Genomic DNA, 21,151 nt, shown 5'->3' with positions numbered 1-21,151 from the left:
GTTGTGGTTAGATGAGACCTGCTCCAGGGTGGCCCCAGATAGGGTGATCTCAGTGCTACCATATAGGATCATAGAATGGTTTGGGTTGGAAATGACCTTCAGATCATCCAGTTCCAACCCCCTGCTATGAGCAGGGACACCTCACACTAAACCATGTCATCCGAGTCTCTGTCCAACCTGGCCTTGAACACTGCCAGGGATGGAGCATTCACAACCTTCCTGGGCAACCCATCCCAGTGCCTCACCACCCTCACAGGAAAGAACTTCTTCCTTATATCCAATCTAAATTTCCCCTGTTTCAGTTTGAACCCATCACCCCTTGAGCTATCGCTACAGCCCCTAATGAAGAGTCCCTCCCCATCATCCTTATAGGCCCCCTATTATATTATATTATGGAGATGCTGTTTCCTAACCCGGCTGGATCCCACTATTCCTGAGGTACCAAAGCATTAAAATGAAGAAAACAAATAAGCAAATAACACGGGAGGGCAGAGAAGTGAAAGAGTTACTCATGCTCATGGAATCTCAGAGATAGCTTGGTTTTGTTTTCAGCTGAACCCCGGGTAAAGATCATAGAATCCCAGAATGGTTTGGGTTGGAATGGACCTCAAAGCTCATCCTGTTCCAACCCCATGCCATGGGCAGGGACACCTTCCACCAGACCAGGTTGTTTCAAGCCCCATCCAACCTGGGTAGGCTTGTCTCCATTCAAAGAACCTGGATTGCAGTTACAATACTCAGTTTTGTCAGTACATTTTCACTGTGATGTTTTTCATTTATCAAAGTCTGAGTGTCCCAGAGGGGAAAACTGAGGAACAGGTTTTTATCATTAGTACCATTTTTATTAGTGGTATTTGGAGTAATGGTTGCAATAAAAACCTGAAGGGAAATCGTGGTGATTTGTATTAAACTCCCCTAAAACTGGGAGCAGGCACATTGGGTGGCCTGGTAGGAGCTGCTCATCCCACCCATCACTCCCTTGTGGTGTGGTCCATGCTGGGAGCATCTGCAAGGGACTCAAGCATCCTCCTGTTTGGGGCTACCCAGATATGTTGTGAGATGCAGAGGTGCTGGGCATGAGGAAAAGAGGATGCATAGCCACGTCCTCAACCATTTGGATAGTGAATTCTGGATCAGTGAGCACCAGAAATCAAGGGCTGGAGCAGCTCTGCTCTGGAGCCAGGCTGAGAGAGCTGGGCTGGGTCAGCCTGGAGAAGAGAAGGCTCCTGAAGGGGAGACCTTAGAGCAGCTCCAGTGCCTGAAGGGGCTGCAGGAAACCTGGAGAGGGGCTTGGGACAAGGGATGTAGGGACAGGCCAAGGGGAATGGCTTTGACCTGCCAGAGGGGAGACTGAGATGAGCTCTTAGGCAGAAGCTCTTCCCTGTGAGGGTGCTGAGGCGCTGGCACAGGGTGCCCAGAGAAGCTGTGGCTGCCCCATCCCTGGCAGTGTTCAAGGCCAGGTTGGACACAGGGGCTTGGAGCAAGCTGCTCTAGTGGAAGGTGTCCCTGCCTGTGGCAAGGGTTGGAACTGGATGGGCTTTAAGGTCCCTTCCAACACAAGCAACTCTGTGACTCTATGAATACCACCCCTCTTGCCACAGAAGTGCCCATTAATAAGAGTGGAACTGAGGAAAGGCAAACCTTTAGAGAGAGGAGGTGCTGGAGGGAGCTGCCATTTCCCTGCTCTGGTTACATTGACACATCCCTGCATCCTTCGGAGCCAGCCTCTGAGGACCCACAAACTGGTCCATATTTCCATACAGCAACATGCCCAGGGTCAGGCTGAGCATAGCAAGCAAAAGAAAATGGTTTCTCTGCTCAGATTTTGCTGTCTGCACTCATCCAAGGAAGAATCCCCTTTCTGGACAAAAAACACATTGCAGCTTGTCATACAAACCCATAGACTTTTATTGTCCCTGGAGCAATCCTACCCAGTATCCGAGTCTGAAGGGACTTTGGGGGAAACAGGGACCTTCAGCCTCCAGGCAGCCCTAGGCCAGAACAGTCAGCTAAAGAGAGCAAAAATCCCAGCCTTCATCCCAAGCTAGGTCTGGAGCTGTTCAGGCACATCTTTAGCTCCCAGCAACAGCCTTTATGAATTCAGTTAACTGATTCCTCACCCAAACACACACCACCTGCCCAGATACATTCCTTAGGAGGCTGTCTTGAGCCTCCCTAGAGCCCATGACATCAAAACCAATTCAACCTTGATGTGTGATGTGTTCAGCTCTTTGCACCACTCTGGACGTGTGTATAACAAGACGGGTACTCTGAGGAGCTCATCTGCTCCAGCTCCCATTACACATGCAGAAGCCCCTAACTCCTCCTCTGCTCCATTTCACATGCCTTTGCAGCTACTGCAAGATCCCCCTGGGGTGGGGGACAGCCAGCATGGTTCTCTCAGGTCCCAAAGCAGTAAAACCCCTCAGAGCATTGCCATGAGTTGCCTTCTTGCTTTTTTCTAATCTGAAACCTCTACCACCCAAGCATTTTGAGCCCTGTGTAGTGAATAGAAGAGCATTAAAGGGTTTCCTCTGAGCTTGCAAACCGCTTTGTTTCCCTGTTTACTGCTCCCAAAAGGAACAGAGGAGTGCAAAAGTCTCATTCCCAAACAAGGGGATTAGTGTGAGTTGTGTTTCCTGCTTGACTCTCATTTCCATTCCCCAAGTCCTGATCAGAGCCAGAATACAGCCAGCGTTGCGGAGAGAATCTCAGATGTGCTCGAGAGCCCCCCATCCAGCTGAGAGCATGAATACAGCACAGAGCACAAGGGGCCCTTCTCCATAGCCACCACCCTGAAGCACTGCTAAAACCAAAATGGTCCATTTTTAATATGGGTCTCCATCAGAAAAGAATCACTTGTGTGTCAAAGTCTCCCTTCTATGTACATTTGTCAAGGGATGCCATTGGCGTGACTTTGGATACAGGTCTCTGTGGCTGCTCTGAGCGGTGCTGCCGAGCTGCACCCAGCCTCTGCTCCACCCCACAGTGGTGTTTGGGGAGCTCCTGTTTCATAGAATCACAGAATGTCAAATCTCCTTTCACTAATTTATGGATTATTGGCAAAAATAATGTTACAAAATAAGAGCTACACTGGGAGCTGGACAGGGTTTCTCTGGCGAGGGAAGAGCTGGGGTTTTAGAAGTCAAGGATCTTTTAGAACAAGGAGAATCCTCATTTCAGGAATGCTCATGGATGCATCATGCATGCCTGTTAGCCATTCCAGTGCTGTTTGCTCTCATCCTACAGCATTTTAGACCTGATCTGGCAGCACTCCAGCATCCTGAACTTGAAAGACATAAATACTCTTTCTGAAGTCCATGGTTATTGCTAGGCTGTGCTGTGAGGAATGCCTCTATTGGAAGGAAGGGAAGCTGAAAGCGTGTGGCTTTGGGTGTAGCTATAGCACATGCAGCCTGATGGGCCTGTGCTTGCCCAGGCAGACCAGAGCGTGGCATTGCAAGGTGTGATCCAGCTTCAGTCATGCCAGGAGACACATGGATTGCTCCTGTGGGTGATCACATGCACTGCTTCTCCCTTCAGTCCATCAAAGGCTGGACAAGCATAGGGAATAGAACCACGTTTAAGTGGTTTAGGCATGTTTAAGTGTGTTTTAGGTGAAGAACTGCCCGTGATCAAGTGCAAGAGTGCTTGTTGAGCTTGTGTGCATGCATCACATAAATGCAGAAGATGAACTTCCACTACCAAAAGGTATCTTTGCCTGAACCCTAACACTGAGTGGAAGGGAAGATAAAAACCTGAGCATGCATGTCACTTCCTCTAGTCTAAAAACTGCATTGGCAAGCTGACAACTGGCAAGAGACATCAATGGATGAGACTGGGTTTTTTGCATTCCCATAAATTTAGTATGATTGGTCTAATTCAGGAGTTTACAAGCAGTTCCCTTGTTTGCATCAGATCTCGATATAGCACCTCGTGTTTCTTTCCATTCCTGACTGCACTCCTTCAGGGCATGGATAATCTTCCTTCTCTCTTGCTCCGCTCCAGTCATCCTGAAGTCATTCATCTGGCAAGCTAAGGTGAGGAGAATGCTTCCTGTCTTTATAGCTGCTTTTCTTGCAAGGTAGGTTGTAGAAAGAAGGGGAAGATCTGGCCAAGGAATTGAGCAGTGTACCCTCCATAGAGCACCAGTAAATGCATCATGAACGACTGGCATCATCTGTCCAGAGCCCAGGCCTGCCCATTAGGGAATTTACAAGTAAAAGGTAAAAGATGCTTTGCTATTGGTTTTAGATTCAGAGAGGACAGAACTAAGGCTGTCTACATATCCTTGGCAGTTGCATGGATGATATCTGAGGGTTCTAACTTCCAGGCTGCTTGGATATGCTTCCTTTCAAACAGAAAGCAGCCTTCCAGTATCTGAAGGAGGCCTACAGTGATGCCCAAGAGGGACTCTTCATCAGGGACTGTAGTGATAGGAAAAGAGGTGATGGGTTCAAACTGAAACAAGGGAAGTTCAGGTTAGATATAAGGCAGAAGTTCTTTACTGTGAGGGTGGTGAGGCACCAGAAGGGGTTGTCCAGAGAAGCTGTGGCTGCCCCATCCCTTGCAGTGTTCAAGGCCAGGTTGGACACAGGGGCTTGGAGCAAGCTGCTCTAGTGGAAGGTGTCCCTGCCCGTGGCAGGGGTTGGAACTGGATGAGCTTTAATGTCCCTTCCAACACAAACCAGGCTGGGATTCTATGCTAAAGATAGGCTGCCAGGCTACTGTGGGCGCAACCCACCACGACTTGGAGCCATTAATGTGTGGGGCTATGTCCTGTGGCTGACGGTGGTACCGTGCTGACAGGAGGGCTGCTGGGGAGACCAAACTGCAGAAGCAGGAGGAAGAAAACCAGCATGGGATGCTGGGACCAACCCCACTGCATTGTCCTGGATCCCGTGTTGCTCCCAGCCCAGGCCAGCTGCCATCTTTGTGGAACAATGGGAGCCCTGGGGATAAAGTCATCTCCTGCCTGGAAGCTGCTCCTGGAGATCTCCCCCCTTGGCACCACCAGGGCTGTTGTGGTTTCCAGACAAATGGACATTTTCATATGGGGCTTGTGAAAACTTGGTCATTTCTGGCCAGATGACCATTGAGATTATCCCACTTGTTTACCTCCCTCTCTCTGGAATGAGAATGAATTCTGGTTGCATCTTCCCTCGAGATGTGCAGAGCTTTCTGTTTGGTTTTGAATTTTGTTGGGATTTTGGGGAGAAATTCTAAAAATAGATAAAAATTCTTCACAAAATAGGGGGTTCTGAAGTGCTCCTGTTGCACAGAGCACAATTCCCTTCTTCACTCTTCATCCCATGAGCATCCCATTGACCGCGTTGAGAAATCAAGTCCAGATTGCCCCATCTCACCCAGCTCAGGTATGAAGCCACACCAGGCTCTTGTTAAATGCACTTGAAAGAGCCATTTCCAGACACTTTCAGGACTGGCACTGCGTCACTGCATCAGCTTGAAACGTGCGTGGTGATCGGTGTCTGATGGTACCAACAAAGTCTTCTGCTAAATTATCTGCAGACAGAATACTTGTTATTCCCTAGTTCTAACAAAGCAAGCAGGAAATATTCCCTTTCCCTTCTTTCTGACACTGTTAGAGGCTTCAGAGCTAAGTTTCTGCTGTCTCCAGTCTTTCTTAGAAGAGGCTGGGGGTATGGAGGATGTGCAGTGTATGGTAATGTGGAGGTAGGCATAGTTTCATCATAGAATCATAAAGAAGTTTTGGTTGGAAAGGACCTTAAGACCACCCTCTTCTCCCAGGCCTTTGTGAAACTTTGGAGCTGGACCCACAACTGGACATTGCACTGCTGAACATCACAATGACATAGCTGCAAGTCCATGGGGAAATCCAGCTTTGGATCCAGTTCTGGGCCAAACTGTGCAAGACATGGGCTCATCTCAGTCACAGGTAGCTACTTGCACTGTTTGCAGCCACCTGTGAGCAACATACAATGAAACTCCTGCTTTCCCCTTGCGGTTCCTGCTCTGTCTCTGGGCTTTGGTGCAAAACTTGTCTCTAGTGCATCAGTTACAGGAGCTTGGGAAGGCTTTTGTAAGCAGATAACATGGAGGGATTGTACAGGCAACAGGCAGCAAAGGAAGCCAAGAAAATCTCTAGGTGGCACTTCAAGTGGGATATTAAATCAAACAAGTGACCTTGTTTATGAAGGCAAGCAATACAGTTATCCTGGTATGTAAAACTGGTTTGAATCCTGGTAAAGGAAAAGGGTGTTTGCAGCTCTCACTACAAGAAGGAAAGGGGCAGGAGCTCCATGTCATGGTTTGAAGACTCAGTCTAAATCTAGGTATAAACCTGAGGCTGAAGAATCATTGTATGTCTGGGAGATGACAGGCTGCAGCCTCTTCCTTTACTTGCCATGGGCTTCTTTTAACAGGGGATTTTGTTATCCCTTGACTGTGCTCTTGCCCTGCATTTATCAATGTCAGCACACCCTTGAAGTTGTCTTTGGCAGAAGGTATAGTCACGAGCGTGAACTGATGTTTGTTCCTGATGAGCCCAGAGACAAGACCAGTGCAGTGTGGTGGCACAGAGGCACAGGCACACGTGAGAATGAACTGGACCCTGAGATGCATCGAGGCTGAGGTTGGAGCAGAGGCACCAAATCCCGCCTCTGCCGCCTGCTCCCGAGCTCCCAGCATTATGCTGGTGTCAGTACTAATTAGGCTTTTTCAAGGCCCGTTTGAGCTTTGATTACCAGCTGACAGGTATGTACAATCCCCCTTCTGGGATCTGTAACTCCCTGCAAATCATCAAACTGTCTTCAGCCAGCTTTGGACCAGAGGAGTTTTGCCAGAGGCATCCTGCATCTGTTGCATCATATACAGTACATTAAAACCATCTTTATTGCTCTTTATAAAGAAACCACAGTTGTTAGAGTCCTGAATGTTCAGCCCTCATGTACTTCCTTGCCTGTGTAGTTATTTGCCCATGTTACCCCCCGTTGCTTTGAGACATAGTAGTACATAAGGCAGCTAATCATTTAAAGCTATATTCATCCTTCCTTTTGGAAAGCAACAGTGGCAGATACATAACGACATGCTGGATCAAGGAGGCGGGACTGATTCAGGCCCATCTGTAATTTATCCAGTGGGAAGTGCAGGGGGAATGTCTTTGTTCATTTGTCTTATTCAAACATGCCTATCACATCCTCTTGATGTCTGTGTGATGATCTGGAACAGGGGGGAGGGTAAAGAAATTAGAGAGGAACAAATTGATGACAGCCATCACAAAAGAGATGCAGTCCCCACCAGCACCCAATGGAGAGCAGTGGAGCCTGTCCCCTTGGAGAAGGGCCATGGAGCAAAGGCTCGCCAGGGCCATGGGTGGCTTCCACTTCACATCCCTGAGTGAGACAGGAGGGCACGTGTAGAGAAACACATGGGGGGAAACATGCTGCTCTACTTGTGAGCTTGCCAGGGTGGTTTAAGTGAATGGAAAGGAAAGGTTTCAGACCAGATAGTTTATAAAACCCTAAGTCAGAGTCATAGAATGGTTTGCATTGGAAGAGATCTTAAAGCTCATCCACTTCCAACCCCCTGCCATGGGCAGGGACACCTTCCACTAGAAGGAAGATGGGGATGGGTAGATGGTCTTGTCAGATGTTCACATCAGCAGACACTTTCTTTTTCTTAGTCTAGGAGGTTTTAAAAACAAACCTAGCTAGGCTAGTTGGGAGGATTTGCACTTCTTCAGGTAGCATTATGGGATTAATTAAACCTTGCAGCATCCTGAGACACCATAGAATAGAATCATAGAATCGTTAGGGTTGGAAAGGACCTTAAGATCATCCAGTTCCACCCCCCTGCCATGGGCAGGGACACCTCACACTAAACCATCTCACCCAAGGTTCTGTCCAGCCTGGCCTTGAACACTGCCAGGGATGGAGCATTCACAACTTCCCTGGACAAACCCATTCCAGTGCCTCACCACCCTTACAGTAAAGAACTTCTTCCTTACATCCAATCTAAACTTCCCCTGTTTAAGTCTGAACCCATCACCCCTCGTCCTATCACTACAGTCCCTAATGAGGAGTCCCTCCCCATCAGGATATGTAGTTGAGACTGCCCCTCCTGTACATAGCAGCAAACCCAACAAGGGGAGTTGAGTTTTAGGAAGGCTGCAGGGAATCAGTGTCCAGTTCTGGAGGCTAAAGCTGTTTTGGGCTGTTGCCATTTCATCATTTCACTAGTGTTCAGTGAGCAGCAAGATCTCCTGCAAAGAGCAAGACTTTGCCATGACTGGTTGGAGTTTGAAACAGGAATCAGGGCACAGCTGAGGGATCTCTGTCCTTCCTTCCATCCATTCCTTCCTCTGCCCCGCTGATGTGCCGAGCCCCAGCACAGCAATTCCCTCTCCCACAGCTCCCCATCCCCTGCTTTGCTTTCAAAATCAGTGTTCTGGCTAACATCATGGCCATTTGCAAAGTGTATGAAATATTCCTGCATGTACCAAGGAGTCACACTTAACGTGCAGCTTCTGGTTTTGAGGCTATAAAACCAGAGCAGCTCCACACAAGCAGAAGATGATGCATTGACAGCTACAAGTGGAAATGTTTCGGCGTTTTAGTCGAAGGGAAATTCATGAAGACGTTCTTTTCACTTCCACTCTGAACAACATCTCAGTTTTACAAGTGAACATTTCTCACCAAGTGGAGTTTCAGCTTTCCATCACCCAGAGCTGCCAGCAGCAGTTTCCAAGCCCCTTTATTTATACAAGTTACAAAAGCAGAAAGGTCACTTCTCTGTGCATCTCTCAGGCTTTAACAAAAACAATGAGGTACCCAGACATCAGTGGAAGAACCACAAAGCTTTGACAGACAGGCAGTGTTTCATACTTAAACCTGGTCTCATGCCAAACCTTAATGTGAAAGCATGAGAATGGCAAGAAGAAATGCCATTATTAGGTATTTCCTGCATGGTCTGAAATCTCAGCATCTCCCCAGACTATGAAAGCGAGTGGACAATTCTTTCTGTCCAAGACAAATCAAATGTTGAAGGAAAATGAACGAAAAATGAAATCTTTTCTGTTCTTAAATTCATATTTTCAACATAGCAAAATCTTCAAGTATTCTCTTATCTTGGCAGCTCCAGTTAAGCATAGCTTTTAATCAGAATCCATTCCATTAAACTGAAGCAGAATAGAAACTAAGCTCAGATTTTAGCCATTCTGAAAGAGATGTAAAATCATTTTTCCTGACCGCATCTCATGTGTAGGCAGAACAAAGGCAAAATGCTGCTTCCTGGTGCTCCTACGGTCACACCACTTATAGCAACAGGCTGCTCTGATATCACAGAAATAGCCTTTAGATTGGCTTTTTGAATCTGATCCATACCCATCATTTTAATAGATCCAAGTAGGAAGTGTGTTGCAGCACCTTGGCTGGGATGAGAGTAGGTTCAAAAGCTTTTCTGCACAACTGGAATTTCCTATTTCTATTGGCTTGGCCTGAGCATCCCTCAAAAAGAGATCTTTTTCCCCATAAGTTCTAATATCTTCTACCTGGTCAGTAACATCACGTGAGGAGCCACTTTCCAAAGCCTGGATGCTGTATTTCAGCATACAAAGTTCAAAGCCACGTCTGAGCATCTCAACAGATCAGCGGCGTTTGCGTACAGAGGGAGAAGAGATTCAGGGGGTGAGCTCATCTCCATTGCTGGTGGCAATCAGAGGCCCCAAGTCTTGTACATCAGTTTCCACAAGCTTAATTTTACTGACTTTCTTGCGGTTATTCCTGATTTATGACAATAAGAGATTAAAATGAGGCTCAGGGAGGATAGCTTCCTGCTGAAATCCCCAAAGATGCCAGATCTTGCATTATTTCACATCAGAGTAAATGATTCCTTTGGACAAAAGAAAACCCATGAAAGAGATAAATGCTAAGACAGATGGGTTCCTTCAGAGCTTCCTTACTAATCAAATACACCAGTGTCGCCTTCAGTAATGTGACAGGCCATTTAATATAGGATATAATTCATGGGGACTGGGGAGACGGTCCAGGCCCCACATCTCAGTGGATGGAGATGCGCATCCTGATGATGCAGAAGGCTGGTCCATGCATGTATTCTGTACGATGAGTTCTCCTTCCTCACCATCATTGTACAGACAGAACAGGAAAATGTAAGCAGTCACTGCAGAAAGACCAACTCAGGAGGAGAGAAGCTGTCAGGAGTCAGACATTTGTGGTTAAGGCACAGGGAGGGTGGAAAGCTGATACATGCCGTTTGCAGAGATGCTTTATTTCTGAGAACAAATAGGGGAGAAAAAAGGCACTTCAGGCCTTTGCAGAAAGAGCCAGAACAAGTGAACAGACCTTGGCAGTGCAGTTCCCCCTAGAAATGAACAATGGAAAGTCACAAAAGCCTCAGGGCACTATTAAGAATTAAAAATAACAACTCACAGAGCTGAACCTGGCACTCTCCTGGCATCTGGCATATGCAGCTCTGCAGCAGTCCGAGGTGCAGCGCTGCCCTGCAGACCTCCATAGGAGCCACCACTCCGGAGGTGATCCATGGGAGGTGACCAACATGGGCAGGAACTGTGTTAGCAAGTACAAGCCTGGGGTAATAATTCATGTTGATGGGCAAGGAGTGTGTTTCCCATCCTGTACTTCCAAGGTTTTCCTTCTATTTGTCTTCAGGATGGATTAGAGCTTGGTTTTGAACAGAATCATAGAAGCAGGTAGGCTGGAAATGACCTTTAAGATCATCAAGTCCAACCATCCCCCAACATTGCCAAGGTCACCACTAACCCATGTCACTGAGGGCCTCATCCACATGGTTTTTGAACACTTCCAGGGACACTTCCTGGGAAGCCTGTTTGAAGCTTTTCAATGAAAACAATGGAAATGCAACTACCTGTTCAATGAGGTGGGGACTACTTAGACCCACCCTAAGGAAGGGCTTTGAGCTTGGGTCACCTACGGCTCCAGAGAAGCCTTAGCTGCTGGCTGTCCTTGAGAAGGGGCATCCACCTTGACATTGACCTTCTGAGGAATGAGAAACTCTTCACAGAATCCCAGCCTGGTTTGTGTTGGAAGGGACCTTAAAGCTCATTCAGTTCCAATCCCTTGCCACAGGCAGGGACATCTTCCACTAGAGCAGCTTGCTCCAAGGCCCTGTGTCCAACCTGGCCTTGAACACTGCCAGGGATGGGGCAGACACAGCTTCTCTGGGCACCCTGTGCCAGTGCCTCAGCACCCTCACTGCAACCTGAGGAACTGCTCGAGCTGTTTAGAGCTGATGCTGCCTCTGAAGCTGCTCATCCACACTGCCTCCCACATTCCAACACCACCACCATGATGCCAGGGTCTATTTGCCCTCTGAAAAATCCATTGGACACCAGTGAGGTCTTCTGCACCTCCATGGCATCTTCTGCACCTTTGGGCTCTCCAGCTATCATCAGCTTTACCACAGTCCTCATTGTGTTCAGGTCTGGTGATATTTGTGGCCAAAATTGTAGTGATAGGACAAGGGGTGATGGGTTCAAACTTAAACAGGGGAAGTTCAGGTTAGATATAAGGCAGAAGTTCTTTACTGTGAGGGTGGTGAGGCCGTGGCACAGGTTGCCCAAAGCAGTGGTGAATGTTCAATCCCTGGCAGTGTTCAAGGCCAGGTTGGACAGAGCCTTGGATGGCATGGTCTAGTGTGAGGTGTCCCTGCCCATGGCAGGGGGGTTGGAACTGGATGAGCTTTAAGGTCCTTTCCAACCTAAACCATTCTATGGTTCTATGATTCTAAAAATGCCCTGCCTCCTCCATCCTGCCATCAAACAAAGGGGCCGTCATACGGCAGGCACCGAGATGCTGCAGCCGACAGACTGTTCTGTCATCTGGATCTACTTTGTTCAGGAAAACCACTTCGTTTACAAATATTTTTATTTAAATGCCTCTCTGCCCACTTAATTCAAGCCTGTGCTGCAAAGAAAGAGAGGAAAACTTCCTTAGAGAAACGCAAAACACAAAGCCCAGGCGCGGGGAACTGCTCCTTCGTTAATGCCACATTTTCCACAATGGAAATAATTGTCTCTTTTCACGTTTGACAGTAATCTGCAGTCCCAAAATAAACAGGGCTCTTCTTAATTTTGCTTCAGGGTGTTTCCCATCTGTTGAAGGGGAGCAGGAGATGGCAGCCAGGCACAGCAGAGGTGCAGCTTGCTTGACTTCGTGCTTCTTGTTTGCTTGATCCTGGTAGCAAAGGGTTTGAATCATTCCTTGACCATCAGGACAGACACACAGGTACCTGTTGCTCCCTCATTTAGGACTGGCAAGGGAAGGCAATAGGCTTGTTATAAGTGGTGTAATGGATGGCTTGTTTATGAGTCTTGGAGCCAGAAGGAAAGGGAATGTTTCACACCAGAGCTGAGACGTGTGGTATCTTGGATAACCAAGGTATGCAACACAAAATTGTCCAGGATTCACCAATTCTGTCTGATTTTGTCTCGTTTTCTAAGATATTTATTTGCAGAAACAGCAAATTCATGCCAGTGTTTTCATGGAGTTGCTTTTGAGGTAGCTGAAATCAGGATTCCATGTTTAATAAATATCTGTACCTGGAATTCCTCATACAGAGAGTAATGCTGGGGAAATCCTGAAGAAATGCTGAGTGGCTCTGACCAATGGGTTACTGACCAGCTCTGGTACATGTGGGACAATCCAGCCCTTCTTGTGCATGACAGGCTGAGAGGAGTTCTAAGATCTGATTGAAGAGTTCAAAAGAGACTATACATTGTTTAGTGGTTGATAGCACTTTCATAAGCATGGTGCTTTAAGCTTTATGCTTAAAGAGTTTTCCTAACTATTTAAGTATAAATTTAAGCTTTAAGTATTTATTTATTATACGACTGTGGGTGCAATGCAAAGGAAGACAGAAGCAGCATGAGATGGAGCATTGCTTTCTGGTTACAGCAGAGGCTAAGCCTTGGGAGAGACAATCCTCCTGCCTTTAGTAGAAAAACAGGTTTGGGCATTCCATAATCCCAAGAATCATCCCAGTGCACAAACTGCAGCTTTGTCATGCTCTTGAGTTGTGGTTGTGTATAGAAAGGAGGAAAAGCATTAAGCTTTCAATAGCAGCAAGGTCCTCTGAAAGAGCAATACAGGCTGTAATGGAACATGATCTAAACGTACAAGGGCCTGTGTGGTCCTTTGACACAGTAGCTGACCAAAGGTTCTGCCACCCTTTGATACGTGTATAACAGATGCCTAGGAAAAGGCAAACAAGGCAGATTTGAAGCACGTATTCCCAGAGTTCCAGCAATTTAATAGCTTTGTGTTTAACAGCTCCAGATGAATTTTTCCCTCAATTTACTCTTCTAGCACTATTTACACCCAAACATCCTATAACAAGGAATTCCATGGCTTAATTTAGGCTGAAGAAGTATCTCTGGGTGTTTTGAGTTGGTCCCTAGCTGGTTTTGGGCTCTTTATTAGGTCTCTTCTACTGCAGGGATAGAAGATTTGGTGACTAACCCAGGTGGTGAGAGGACTGAATTCCACCTAATGGCAATTCTTTCCTCAGGATGAACCAGTTCTGAGATTAATATCTGCCTGTGGGCAAAGCTTGGCTTTTGCCAGGCAAGCTGTCAGGGATGTACAACAGGCAGAGGGAAGTAATCACGTTGTCCCAAAGGGATCCTTAACACATGGAGGCTCAGACAAGAAGATCAGGTTTGGGGAATAATAACTGGGAGAATGCTGGCAGGGAAGGGGATGCAGACATCTGCACCATGTGGCTGACAGACCAGAGACAATTCAGGTCCAGGAAAGACCAAAAAGCTCGCTGTAAAGCTTAAAATAAAATCTGTGAAGGCAGGGAAAGGATTCCACAATGGGGCTCTCTGGGGATCTTTTCAAGTGAGCACTCAAGAACTTAACATGTTTGGAGCTGCTGTTTGATATCTGGTGTAAAACTAAAGCCACCTAACTCCTCCAGTGAGCATTTGGAAAAGCAATCCAAGGAGCTGGCATCTATTACCCAAATGCGTCAGGACTGTGTCAACTGGAATCTTCAGATCAAACAAGAGAAACCTGCAGATAAGCAACAGCTCAGAGACCTGATGGAGCTTGCATGTTTCTGAAGCCAGCCAGGAAAATGGGAATTTCATTCTACTTCTAATTGCCTCCTTTTCCATGGCTTCTGAAGCGCTGGACCACATGAGCTATGGATGGGTATCACTACAGGAGGAGATGCTCAGCAGTAAGCGGGAAACCCAGAGTCTTGTGGCTTCAGTGACAATTTCTTCCTGTGCAGTTTGCCTCAATTCAGAGTCAAAGTCAGAAAAAGGAGGTGGGCAAGAGACAGCAAATGAAGAGATAAGGTTTCTGGATCACAGCTTAGCCACTCTACCTTAGGGACAGCTGTTAGTTAACACTGGAGGTAACCCCAGTGTTGTAATAAACACTGGAGCAGCTTCCTGCAGGGGAAACGGGCTGCCTGCAGTTACAACAGGAGCCTTAATAGTGCCATCACAGAGCTGCAGTTACAGCTGATCTGAAAACATGGGGATTTAACATGAAAATTTACACATTTCATCATAATTATTCTTAACATTGAAAATGTTAATTTTAACATTTAATTTTAACATTTTTTAACATTCTTAACATTGAAAATGTTTCTCTTTTTCTGTTTCATGTGTATGTTTTTGCCTTACATAATGGGAGCTGCAGTAAAGAGTTCTTCATGCCTCAACTCTACAGGTGATGCTGGGATCTCATCTATAGACTACAGATCAAATGATGCCCATGTAGTGATACGTGATGATGAGTCACTGAAGGCATTGGATCTTAAAAGTGGAGTGACTTATGGTAGGTGGCTAAAGTTCCTATTGCAAGTTTTTTGGGACAAAATAACTTATTTTTGGTTGAAAACCCCAAACTTCTTTTTTTTCCAGGCATTTTAATTTCTAAAGAAAATGTCAGAGTATCACAGAGTGGTTTGGGTTGAAAAGGAGCTTAAAGATCCCAGTTCCTGATTTAGGAACTGATTTAGAAACTGGGGTCCCTCACAGCAACCAACTATTACTGTCTTGTTTCCAGCAGCAGGAAAGCAAGACAAGCTGGAGGAAGCCCCTCAGCCCATGGCTAGAGCACAGAGGAGAGTGGTAACTGAAGTCAGCTCAAAGGGAAACAAGAACACAGATATTGTCTTGGTTTTCTGTGGTCTAATGGATGCAGATGACCTGGGCTTTGTAAGACATGGTTGACAGAAGTGCTGGTGTCCCCCTGCCTTTGTATCCTTCAGTCTGATTCTTGATGCTGGGTAAGGACGTGATCATAACAGTCCTGCCTCACCCGCTATGCTGCTAGTGCCAGAACACACAACAATGGGGAATGACAGTCACACCATGCCTCCTACAGTGCTGTATTTACTTTTCCCTCCTCTGCCTCTGCTTTGCATCCACCCCCATCTCACTGTGAGCCCTCTTTGGGTACTGTGGGAGTTTCTGTGCTGGTGCCTTGCAGGGGGCAAAGGAAGGAAGATGAACCGAGGACATATCATAGGTGGTTGTCCTCTTTGCAAGTGGAGTTTGACCTGAGCCATTAGCACTGAGCTCTGCCAGTGGCTGATGGAAGCACTTTGGTCCTGGGGTCGGACGTGCCCATCCTTCTCTGATAACCTTGTTGCTGACGTTTCTCACTGGGGCTCAGGAAAAGGAGGTTTCCGTACCCTCCTGCGCTGAAGCATTTCAGACTTTAATGACTCGAGTCTGCGGAACAGAAGCAATAAAGATGTGGGAGAGAAGGAGGGGAAGCAAACTCTCTCTCAAAGGTACCAAAGTGTGTAACACCTCGTAAAGCAGTGGGAACTGGAGCTCGGAAAGTTATTGGAATCAAGACTTTCATCTCCTGTCAATAAAGCGTTATCAGCACCGAGCCCAATTTTCGGCTCTTAATTCCAGATGTGCACGTTGGAACTTCGTGCCTCTTCTCATGCTGAAACCTGCAGCTAAGTTCAGGCCCTGGGGCAGATGGAAGGCAAGCTAGAAACCAGACGCGCTCCTGCCACTTGTGTCCAAATGCAGGGGTGTTGGAGTATGCGCAAGGTTTAATCCCTACTTTCCTGGGTTCCAGTCAGGAGGAAAGGCTGTGACCTTGGAATGTTCCCTTGAGGAGAATGAAATGCACAGCTGAAATAATAGGAAAGGTCACGAGCTGTGGCTTCTCTGAGGTCTAGAAAAAGAGGAGCCATTCCATTTCCTGGATTCAATTATCCATAACAATAATTTTTCACTTGGAAAAATTACTTGGATGAAGGCATCTGGCTACATCTTTTCTCCCAAGGGATCATAGTAGGGACAGAAATGAAACCATACATTTACATAATACTGTGCCACAGTCAGAAGAGATGAAGATGATAGCTCACAGTCTTCACTGACACTTATTCATCCCACACCGCCTGTTGGTGGAAACACAACACAATACAAGTGTATCCTGGTCTTCCCTGCCAATCTCAGCCTGCATCTCAGTGCTGAGAAGCCAAATGTCACAAGCTTTAATGAGCAAGTTAAAAGCTTTATGCCAGAAGAAGGTGAACATTGCCACCCCTGGAGTACAAGTGAGGATCATGAGGCTGAGATACTGTTCAGTCAGGATGCTAGAGGTAATATCTAATCCCCACTGCCCTTTGCACACCCACACTCAACTATGTTGTTCCACACAGGTGAGCTATGAGGTCCTCTCCCAGCAGCAAGGGCACCTCCAATGCTCATGTCCTGCCTTACTTTAGAAAGAGGGTGTTGAGAGATGTGCAAGTGAGGTGGAAGTGACATGATGTTTGAGTTCATTGACATCAACAAGGGTGTGCTATGTGGATGTCTTCACTGGGCAGTTACAAAACGTCCCCATTGCTTGTGCCTTAGGAGATCTTAGGGTGCACTTTGGCTGTCCATGGATTATGCTGTGAGATCTGTGTTTGAAGTCACAATGAAAGCAGACCAAATGGCAACAGGACGAGGGTAAGAGCTGCACCAGGCACTTCTGGCAGCCTCTTTACACAGTAAAATAACTAAATAGCATGGCTTTTGAGGTAGATGAAAGAGCAGTGCTCTTGTATTTTGATCTCAACTGCATAATTGCCAAGGAACAATCAGAGAACAAGCAGCTCCCTTCAGTAGCAGACAGCAGCATGATTTGGAACCAAGTGCACAGGGAGTTGGAGATATTCCCATACAAAAACAATGATAAATTCTCTGGGAATACAGAATACAGAATTAAAAAGGCAAAGGGAGAAAGGATAAGGAAGAGAAAAGAACGGAGAAATCCCTCTTGTGAGTTTCAGTAAATCTTCATGTTCAAAGTGAAAGCGATAGAAACACTAAACATTTTATAGTGCAGCTTCATTTGTTTAGGCTTCCCTATTGAGCATTAAATTTTATGGCACTTTAAAGAGTGCTTGATAGTTTTGTAAAGCCCTGCATTAAACACACAGGTACACACACACACACATGTGCATGTGCACATGCACACACGCAGCTTTAACAGCCTCAGCATCTTATAGTGGCCCAATACGTTCTAATTCGATGCTGTGAACTTAATGCAAAGCATCAGAAAACACCTTTCTAGGGGAGAAGCTTTTGATGTTAAATATGAGGAAGCTTCTTTAAGTTGGATATAAGGAAGAAATCCTCTACTGGGAGGGTGGTGAGGCACTGGAATGGGTTGCCCAAAGAAGTGGTAAATGCTCCATCCCTGGCAGAGTTCAAGGCCAGGTTGGACAGGGCTTGGAGCAACCTGCCCTAGTGGAAGGTGTCCCTGCCCGTGGCAAGGGATTGGAACTGGATGAGCTTTAAGGTCCCTTCCAACCCAAACTATTCTATCATGCTACGATTCTACGTTGAAAAGGAGAGAGGAGCAGAGGGAGAGGTCAGAAGGATGCAAATAAAGGCCAATGGAGCCCACTCCATCCATGTCTGGAGAGCCAGGTCTGTGTTCAGTGTCCACATGCATGTTTGTCTTCTCTGGAGGAGTTGCCACCACGTAGGATGTGTCTTTGTGCTGGTTTGCAACAGGCAGGGTGAAGGTGCAGTTGCACAGCAAAGTATCAGGCTATCAGATGGATGAACGTATTACCAAGGGGACTCCCAGGAGCTGGCCTGGCTTCCCCTGCACCCACATGTATTTGGATGGAAGGAACTGGCACCTTTCAAATGCTTTCCTTTCATGTGCCCTGCACCATGCACCCTCCATACCTCCTGCAAAGCCATGATGGACTTTTCATGCGGTAAGACAGAATAATGAGGTAGGTCTTAAGTGGGTCTGAGGCTCCAAAAGCTTCAAGGAAACGCTGTAGGCACTGAAGTACTGTGCTTCCTTGGAAACACCTAATCCCCTTCAGATGAGAATCTTTAACCCATATGACCCTCAGCCATGAATCACCCACCAAAGGCCTGACCCTCAGCGTGCTTTCCTGTCAGTTCAGTGGTGGGAGAAGGGCTTGCTTTATGGCTTTCACTCAGGCACACTCTCTGCTTAGGGCTTCAGAGGGAGACCATTTATCAACTACTTTTCCTACCCCAACCTCTCTCTGTATCACCCTGAGCTCCTCACTTTGACAAGAAGTTGAATGTCAAGCTGTGGATGATGCTGTGTTGCCGAACACGGGATGTTTCTAGCTCCCCTAGCTAGCTCTGGCAGATGGGAAGCTGTTGATCCAAGCAAGCACTCACTGGGATGCTGTGCTGTGTTAAGGGAAGTAAGAGGAGTGCTTATGGCATATGAGGAGCATCTCCATCAGCATCTCAGGAAGGGTCCAGTGGCAGGATTGAGAGTCGAGGACGTACAGGAGTGTATGGTTTTGAGCTACATCTGCAGGTTCCAGTATAGGTTGGAGAATGACTTGCTAGAGAGCAGTGTAGGGGAGAGGGACCTGGGGGTCCTAGTGGATGACAGGATGCCCATGAGCCAACACTGTGCCCTTGTGGCCAAGAAGGCCAATGGCATCCTGGGGTGTATTAGAAGGGGGGTGGTTAGTAGGTCGAGAGAGGTCCTCCTTCCCCTCTACTCTGCCCTGGTGAGACCCCATCTGGAATATTGTGTCCAGTTCTGGGCCCCTCAGTTCAAGAAGGACAGGGACCTGCTGGAGAGAGTCCAGTGCAGGGCAATGAAGATGATTAAGGGAGTGGAGCATCTACCTTATGAGGAAAGACTGAGGGAGCTGGGTCTTTATAGTTTAGAGAAAAGGAGACTGAGGGGTGACCTTATAAGTGTCTATAAATATATAAAGGGGGAGTGTCATGAGGATGGAGCCAGGCTCTACTCAGTGGCAAACAATGATAGGACAAGGGGTAATGGGTACAAACTGGAACACAAGAGGTTCCACTTAAACTTGAGAAGAAACTTCTTCTCAGTGAGGGTGACAGAGCACTGGAACAGGCTGCCCAGGGAGGTTGTGGAGTCTTCTTCTCTGGAGACACTCAAAACCTGCCTGGACACATTCCTGTGTAACCTTATCTAGGTGTTCCTGCTCCAGCAGGGGGATTGGACTAGATGATCTTTTGAGGTCCCTTCCAATCTCTAGCATACTGTGATACTGTGATACTTTAGAAAGTAGTCCTGGACCACCAAGCTTTCCCTTAGGGGTCTTGAGGGTGGAGCTCTTTGATGCCACTGGGATTCCAAGCACAGCCCTTGCTGAGTCTCCCTCTTAGCATAGCACTTCTTGATCTTCTTGGGCTGCTGGCATAGTTCTGCTTCCATCTGGTCTACTCCTAAGTCCATCTAAAATCCTTGTTTGCCTCATGCCATCTCAACTTGAATAGCTGGGATACACAATGAGACAAACTTGATGTGGGAAAGGCACTTCTGAGACTTGTCTTGCAGAGATGAAAACAACTGAGAAAGAATAAATATGTTCTCCCATCAGGACCTGGATTTTAGTTGCTTTTTTTCTGTTTGAGTTATTTTAATAGCAACTCTTTATTAAAATGAGTATCCAGACTCCTGTTACATCCTGTGGGGCTTTGATCTTACAAACACAAGGAATCCAATGAAAGAAGACTTCATGCAATGATATTTAGCCAAGGTTTACAATCTAAAAAAAGCAAAGACATGATGTTTTTACCAGAACTGGCTTTTTGTTTGCTGATGGTGGTGTTGTTAAAACACTGAATGCCTTTGGGAACTGTTTGGGTTCTCTGCTTTATCTGCTGCTGAACATGCTTTAAAGGAGAAGATCATGAAGACTTGTCTGCTGTGAGGGTCAGGTGGTTTTGCTGACTCTAGCTGCAGGTTAGAGTTGCCTCTGAGTTGCAGCTTAAAAGCTGGCACTTCACAAGATTTAACTTTGTGCTGCTTCAGTTCAAGGACCATCATGTACACACATAGCTCTTGTCTTAAGTGTAGCTTCCCCAGGCCCAGTGGCAGAGAAGAACCAACAGCAGAGACTCATATACCTGCAGTGCAAGACCATAGAATCATAGAATGGTTTGAGTTGGAAGGGACCTTAAGATCATTTAGCTCCAGCCCCACTTCCACAGGCAGGGACACCTCACACTAGACCATGCTGCCCAAGACTTTGTCCAACCTGGCCTTGAACACTGCAGGGGGAACTCTGGTCACTTACCTGGCCAGGTGATAGCCCACCATGAAGCCTATGACCTGGGAGGTAACCAGAGGTGTAGAAAGCTACACCAGAGCTATAGAGGATATGCTGCAAAGAAGCTCCATGCAGTGCTGTACAGACATCTGATGATGTGGCAAGAGGTGGGACAGAGGATGACAGCATGGAAAGAAATTGAGAGCAGGCTTTTCTTTTGCTTACTACTATAACCACTTTGCTGAGATCACAGGTTGGCCCTTCAACACAGATCCAAGCTCAGCTGTACTATAGAACCATAGAATCACAGAATCATAGAACAGTTAGGGTTGGAAAGGACCTTAAGATCATCTACTCTTGCTAACTTCATTCCTCAGTCACAACATCCACCACCAAGCACCTCACCTGGTCAAGCCAAGCCAGGAGGCCAGGCTTTTTGTCCCTTGTATAGCCAATGGATAGAGACAGGCTCCTCCTAAGGGCAAGCAGAGCATTTCAGTCAAGTTTCAGCTCTGCTAAGACGCCAGCTTCACTTCAAATCTGTCACCAGAAACCACTTGGGTTTTTAATGAAACTGTCCACAGGACAGTGC

The 21,151-nt window shown here is 46.8% G+C and overlaps 1 long non-coding RNA gene across 1 annotated transcript; it reads right to left on the bottom strand.

Moving 5' to 3' along the window:
- Window positions 1–12,000: 12,000 nt before the first annotated feature.
- Window positions 12,001–12,847, bottom strand: LOC134172464 (uncharacterized). Its single transcript, XR_009967938.1, has 2 exons — window positions 12,578–12,847; window positions 12,001–12,288 (listed from the first exon to the last, which is right to left on the bottom strand). It is a non-coding gene; the product is annotated as an uncharacterized LOC134172464 (long non-coding RNA).
- Window positions 12,848–21,151: the final 8,304 nt, after the last annotated feature.

Source organism: Pezoporus occidentalis, unplaced genomic scaffold (assembly GCF_034315485.1).
Source record: "Pezoporus occidentalis ecotype Australia unplaced genomic scaffold, CSIRO_AGI_Poc_V1 ctg46, whole genome shotgun sequence".
Classification (NCBI taxonomy): domain Eukaryota; kingdom Metazoa; phylum Chordata; class Aves; order Psittaciformes; family Psittacidae; genus Pezoporus; species Pezoporus occidentalis.
This window is presented reverse-complemented; position numbering and strand designations above follow the sequence as displayed.